Below are 7,744 nucleotides of genomic sequence, written 5' to 3'. Positions count from 1 at the left end.
GAGTGTCCATTCATATCACTTTATAGCTGCTAGTTAAGACCTTCGCAAAAAGAAGTTATGTGACTTTAAAATGAAGTAGATCTACATGCGACCCACAGTAGCTCTTTTACGAAGCAGTCTTATTTCCTGTGGAGATGAAGAGGAAGTGTACTTAGTGTGTGAAACATTTCTTTAGTTTATTTTTTTTTTTAGCTCCAAGGAGCAAAGATCTTGCATATTTCTCCTTTCAATTTAAATTCTGAATCTAACTGGAAACTCTTTGCAACTAAATTTCTCTCAAGAAGTCCACTTGTAAATAAAATGTCGTCTATGGATGGATTGCTTGTATGCGTGGATTTCTGGTGTGCTCATAAGTGTTCTGGAGGCAGAACAGAAACAGGTAGCACCAAATCATCGTATAGATTTGCTTTCTTTTTCCTGTGAGTAGAGATGATTGGTTTTCTCAGTCACGCAATTTTGAGTAGCACTAGAGAGTAAAGTGGGCAAGGGGAATCCCCACTAAACTGTCTCCTGGATTGTTTTAGAAGAAAGGATTACATCATACAGAAGGTTTCTGCGAGAAACATCTTGTGGACCTTTACAAAAGCTTATGACAATATATGCCCGCTCTGTAGGCGGATTTGAAATATTTCATGGATATTTTCGTATTGATTCTGGAAACAGATCATCAACTTCTGCCATATGCTCACATCTGTACATTTGTGCTTATATATGTATGTGTTACTTAATTATTTTTTAAAATGCAAGGAATAATGTGAAAATGACCAGATTTTCCCCAAATTCTCATTTTTCAAAGTGTTTCAGAAAGAAATAAAAGCATTGCGTAATTGCTATCTCTAGTACTTTCCTCCAAATTTAAATGTGCTAATTAATTTTCAATCATGGCTTTGTCTGTGCGATAAAGATATTTAAGTTGGGAAAACAGATGTGAAAATACAACGAGAACTGTAATGGCATTCAAATTTCTTATTGGAAACTAAATCAAATGCCTCCACCTCAAATAAAAACCAACATAAGGAAAAGGAATAAATCACAAAAACCAACATGTGAAGAAAATTTGGTAATCATACAATCACAGAATCATAAAGGTTGGAAAAGACCACTAAGATCATCAAGTCCAACTGTCAACCTATCATTACCACAGCCACTGACCATGTCCCTCAGTGCCACATGTCCACATTTCTTGAACTCCTCCAAGGACGGTGACTCCATCACCTCCGTGGGCAGCCTGTGCCAATGCATCACCACTCCTGAGAAGAAGTTTTTCCTAATATCCAACCTGAACGTCCCCTGGAGCAATATAAGGTCATTACCTCTTCTCTTAAAATGGCAGGAAAATGAATGGAGCTGGCTCATTGAAATGTGGAAGATCTGAAAAGCACTTTAGGCATATCATATTGAGAATGTGTGGAAAATAGTGGATTAATAATGGAACTGGAAATCATGACACCCAGGTGAGTCCACAGTGAATTTTCAGGACATATTGCAAACTGGACCATGATGAAATTGATGGTCCTGAGGCCCTGGCTGGTATTTACCCACCACATACGTCATCTAACAGACAGTTGATCAGAGTCTAGTATCATTTAGACTTCTCTCTTTAAAAACAACATGGTCTTCTTGAATATAAACTGTGAAGTACGGCAGATCACTGGATGCAGACGTTCAGATGACTTTTTGGTTTCTTCTAAATGTGATCTGGTTCTGAGAAAACAAATCTGAATAGTAGTCTCTGCAAAATCCAGACATCTCTCCGGATGGGGAGATTGTGTATAGAGGAAAACAGTTGTCATTTACTGGGAAGTGGGGAAAGATACTGTGGGAAAATTGTGATGTTTTTGTATATATTGATGTACAGCAAAGACACATGTATGTATGTATTCAAAGCAAAAAACAGGAAGTCATAATTAGATAATATAGTCAAGCCAAGTTACAATGGAATTGATTTCTTAATCAATTAATTCTCCTTAAGTGAATTAAAGTGTTGTATTAAAACAAACAGAAATATCTGTGAAAAAGCTAATGGAAATACTCTACTTCTGGTCTTATAGAGAATGTGGCTATTAGGGAAGAAGTAGGAAACCCTGCAAGATAATTTTGGGAAGAACTGTATTTATAAAATGCATCTTTATTTTACAGAAAACTTTCCATCAAGTTACAAAGTGCCTTAACTTAAGTCAGGAGTTTGTACTGATAGCACTGGATTGATAGCATTGCATGATTAACATCAAAAATCAACAATATTAATGTTGTAGGTGCCGTTACTGCTTACAGAACTTAGGTGGAAATGTTTTAAAGTCTTTAAGAAGAATCTGAAAACAATTACATTAAAATAGTAAGTTTTTCTATTTGCCTTCCTACTGTTTAAAAATTCTTGCTTTCAATATTTTCCTGCAATCTTGACAATTAAAAAGTGCTTAGAAAAAAAACCCAACCCCAAAACTCTAACATAAGCCCTGAGATTCAAAAAATCACATCACGTAAGACATTGAGGCTTTAGAAAGGAAAAAAATACCGTAAGATTCATCATCTCATGCTCATAACAGGCTAAATCTCTAAAAGATATCATGGTGCTGAAAACAGAAAACTTTCAGAACTGCTTTATTCTTGGAAGAATGAAGATGAGCTGGTGAAAATGGAAGGTTTTATGCAGAAAAACCAATAGGTACTCTGAGGTTATAGTACAGGAAGTATTTTAAGTAACAGCGGCCAACGGCTAAGCTGCTTTTCCATTGATGCAACCATAAAGAAAAAATGAATAAGATTTGGAATTTTCTTCTATTTTATGGATGACAGATTTTAATTACGAGGTGGATATGTGGAAATACTCCAAGCTGTAGAAGTATGAAGTAAAAACCTGCACTGTTTCACTGTCATTGCCTTCTGTACTGCCATTATTATTTTCCATACTTCATTACAAGGAAAAAACACATTTTAGAACTGCATCTGCCTTTCTCATGGCTATTTCGTGCTGGTCAATCAGAAAATTTTAATCGTGCCTACAGACTGTGTTTATTTGAAGAGCTGGAAAGTAGTTTGTATCAACCTCTACCAAAGCACGAGGAACAAGGAGGACCATTCAGTGCCCATTATATATTTGTGTTCTTGAGCAATCAGCAATGTCACAACTTTTGTTGTAGGTCTCACTTTCTAACCTCAGAATTCTTTACACACCTCAGCTCAACAATCTTTCAAAGAAAGGAAGGGGAAACAGCATGTTGTGCTTGTTTTATATTTATTGTCATTCTGCATTTCTCTAGGAAAATACTTTAATTCAGTTTCTGAATTTTTCTGTTGCTGGGCCCAGGGAAAAGAGGGCATACTCTCAAGGCAAAACCCAGGCAAGGCAGAAACTTGATTTCCTCTTTTTATGGGGTGGATGAGGGACCATGAGGGGACAGTTATTTCCTCTTACTATTTCAGAAAGTCGTCACTGGTGTTTCATGGGGAAAGGCTTTCCCATCTCATGAAATTTTTTCATCCCACATGAGGTTACTAAATTGAAATTCTGAAGGGAAGTATGAAGCGAAAGTGTTGTGTTATTCAAGGTACCATGTTTCTAATTTATTTTACGTTACATTCTGATCACTTAAAATAGTAATCACTAGTTAATTATCTAGCTGGACATCTCTCTTTCTGGACATCTATCACTGCTGGGTGTCAGTTTTCTCCTCTTTCCCTTTCTTCAGAAGACTCATCAGCTAATGTGTGTGAGAAATTTTGTGAAAGAAATAAAACACCTATGATATATTTTTTTCTTGAAGCCAACCGTGTGCAGGCAGGAGCATGAGGCTAAAGGATTTTCCTCGTGCTGTATTCCAGGATGGTAAATCAGGTTTCCTTATTTTCTCAAACAACATTTCTAAAAAGTAATTGGAATGTGTAGGATATCATATTTTGATTAGAAAATGCCAAAACAGATGATTTTGAGAATTTCGGAATTTACTCCCCCTCCAAAATAATAAAAAGATTAACTTATGAAGCCTTTCTCTCTTTATTTCTCTTTCTTTCTTTCTTTTCGTGGTAGATAAGTGTTAGTCTTTCAGTATGTTCACAAGGGCTAGTTACAAAGTCATGAAGTCTGATTGCCAAGGCATCCTCTTTGCAGATAGATAGCTTTAAAATGAATAATAATATTCAGAAATTACGTAGTGCTAGTATAAAATGTGTAAAACTTCATTCACTTAGACCATTTACTGCCCCCCAGCATTGTAGAAGACGAACAGAAAGAATTACTTCTACCTTATAGGAAAATAAAGCAAAGAACGAAATGTTATACCAGGTCAGAATGGTTTTTCCAGCCCTGGGCTGCTTTCCTTGTGCAGTGGTAATAGAAAGAGATACTGAGTTTTAGAGAAATGAAAGTCTGTCAGAGATCTGGGCTAGTAAGTGTAGTTCCTTTGTAACTACTCAGTTCAGCACAGAGAAGATTTCACATAAAATAAAAAATAAAAGCGAAAAGCTTCAGTCAGTGGTCACAGTGAAATCTGACATAATTGTGCAAGGAAATAATTGGGTAAGTGATGTAAGGCATTGCCTGAACAAAAGGGTATGAAACCTCTACTTTGCATGAAGAATCAGAAGATTTCTAAGCAGCAAAATGAAAAAATGCTTTGGTTTAATTTCCTATGGCTTTTGGAAGAGATGACAGTCCAGCTGTAGCTGTTGAGCTACATACAAGGACCATTCCAATTACATGTGGCACAAGACTTTTCAGTACTGTTTCGGCATCTCTTTTACATAGATAACAGCTAATACTCAGGTAAAGATTTTGGTATTAGTAGCAAGCAGTCCCATCCAGCATGTACTCAGTACATATGTACTAATGAAGGCAATTAAAGAACTGGATGGTCTTAAGCCCTTGTCTCTGTCTAGAAGAGGGGAGATATTTACAGAATATTCTATTATGTATATAATGATACTGATGGCTCAGGAGAGACAATGTAGATGAAATGCCCTAGTTTGAGCTTTCCTCCCAACTCTATTGCTGTTCTTGACCAACACGGCATATATGAGACATGGAGACTTGTCTGGACACATTGTGTGGGAGCAGGAAACAAACCAGCTGGAAGCAAAGCAAAACCCTTGGGACTTGAGAGTCCTCACATTCTGACCACCTAATCCAGGTTGTTGCTTAGTTTCAAGGTGTGGAAAGTGAAAAGTGTTGTTTCTGCACCGATCACTGAAAAGGGGCAATTGATCTAAAGAATTAAGCTATAACATATCCTTAGAATTAGCTGATGTGGAATGTAAGAATACCATATGCATATTAGTAGCATATTTTAGAAACATAGTTACTGAATTACCTAACAAATACTTTCTCACAAAGGGGCAATAAATTTTAAATGTTCTAAACAATGTGGGTATAGTGTTCTGAACTAGGAAACATACTGTAAAGTTGTTCATTCAACTGGCAAAAGTGAAATATATTTAACAAACTTTCAAGGAGTCAGGGCCTTTACACAAAGCAGAGCTGTCCCACTCTGTGGGAATGTGAGGATGCCATGTGCAGGCTCTAAGATACTCCCCTCTATCCTCCTTTTGAGCTTATCTCCATGCAAGGACAGATAAATGGCCAGAACAATGACCAGTGTATAGGGGCACAAGTGTCAGGGGGGTAATTAAACAATTAAGAGGCTATGGTTATGTTTTTGCCGTAAAACACACATCCGAAAGTTATGACCAAATGTTTGTTAAGAAAGCAATTGTTAGAAGGCTATTAATCAATTAGGATATTTGTGTCTGGGCGGCAAAGATTTGTGCTTACTTGGTATTTATATGATTAGTGAAGAAGGAGTGTGAACCTGCAGTACTCAGCCAATGAGGAACCAGGGCAGAAAGAGATAAGCGCCGGGCAATAGGGGATAAAAGATGTGGCACTGTTTTCTCGGGGTGCTCCTGCTTGCGGGACGCCTGCCATTGCAATCGTGAATAAAAACTGCTTTATCAGAGAAACCGTCCTGGAAAATTATTTGGATATTTCCAACACAGGTGATTTGGAGAGGTGATGGCATGTGCTAATAGAAAAGAAAGTTATGATAAAAGCATGTAAATGTTAACATGGCACAACTTATTCAAATGTAAAAGAATTTTTATGTTAGAATACATTTTCTGTCCTGTCACCAGATTATACATTTACCACAGAATATTCAAATGTTTCTCCGATCATTCAAATGTGGTGATGAATAGAAGTACTGAAATAGGAATATAATTTTGATAGTCGGAAGACTGGTACCTGGAAGTCAGACCTGAACTCAGAAGGTAGCATGACAAAACTATATGTAATGAATTTCTTCTTCTTTGTTATTGTTTTTCAATTTATTGTCTCAGTTTATGATATAATATTCATGGTGATACTTAGTGGGCAAAGGACCAGACTGAAACTGGAAGATATTGTCTGTGTTCCTAGATTTGCATTTCCTAGATGCCAAATCCCACTCCTCTTTGCTTCCATTTTCTTACCTGGAAAATTAGATATTTGTTTGATTGCAATCTTCTCTGAAATGTGATGAGATCTAGTGATGAAATTAGCTATATAAATCCCCAGAACTTCCAACCAGCATCTACAAAATGTGCACTGGAACAATCCTTCCTTTCTGGTATTTCTTACTCTTATTATTCCTAAAAAATTAACATTCTGTTCAGGAATGGGAGACCAAAGGGAAGTGACTCTCCTGTGGATAAAAATGCATGTTTGGTATGCTTAACACAGCAATCTAACCTGATGCAGTGTAAGTAGTTATTTGCAGAGGAAGGCAGTGTTACTGACTTCAGCTTTCATCTCCTGGAATTATACCTTTTGCCTGGTTGGTTCATTACAGCAATTAATTGCATTCAGTTATGTTGTAATTTGTTTGAATAAACGGTTCCAAACTGTTTACCCTCTTAGCAGCATTTCTTTACACATACGTAACTCAACAGAAAGCCATTATTCAAATTAGGACATGTGGCAAAAGAATTGGACTTGATGACCCAGTCCCTCTTGCAGCTGTATGTTTCTGACAGTTTAAAGAGCACCATATGTAACAGGAATCACTTTCCATATGCCGTTGACATTTATTTTCCAACATTTTGCGAAAGAATCTCTCCAGTGGCTCATGTCCAGTTGATAACCTTCAACACATGTCTCGTCTTGTAAAATTTTCTTAATTTTCCCATTCATACAAACCCATACCCATGTTTAGCAGTGCACAACATGCATTTTGTCCTTGCTTGGTTTGCAAAACCATCCAGATATTTTCACATCACCGATACAATCAAAAATCATAGAATCACAGAACCCTTAGAGCTCGAAGAGACCTTTTAAGATCATCTAGTCCAACCCTCCTGCAATGAATAAAGTCATACACAGCTAGATCAGGTTGCCCAGGGCCTGCTCCAGCCTGGCCTTGATAGTCTGGTATTGCTATTGTGTTGCATGTGAGTTCACTTTGTATTTCTAGCATGATGACTTTATCTGCGTGCTATGCTTTGTGGAGTCACTGAATAGCCATGATTAGCATTATCACCATGGCAACACTTCTGGCAATTAAGTCATTTTTAAACTGTTTTAATTTTCCAAGTTAAAGTCAATAAGGATATAGTCTAGCATCAATACTCCAAGTGCACTTACAGCCATAACATTAGTGCAGTACTGTCTCTGTTGTGAGATGCATGCCATCTTGGTACGATGAGGTTCCCAGGAAGTTTTGTGTATAGATTTTGGGCCTATCACTGTTGATGGGATTTGCATCTTCTGTCAGCA

Source organism: Meleagris gallopavo, chromosome 1, assembly GCF_905368555.1.
Source record: "Meleagris gallopavo chromosome 1, MGAL_WU_HG_1.1, whole genome shotgun sequence".
In the NCBI taxonomy this organism is placed as follows: domain Eukaryota; kingdom Metazoa; phylum Chordata; class Aves; order Galliformes; family Phasianidae; genus Meleagris; species Meleagris gallopavo.
This window is presented reverse-complemented; position numbering follows the sequence as displayed.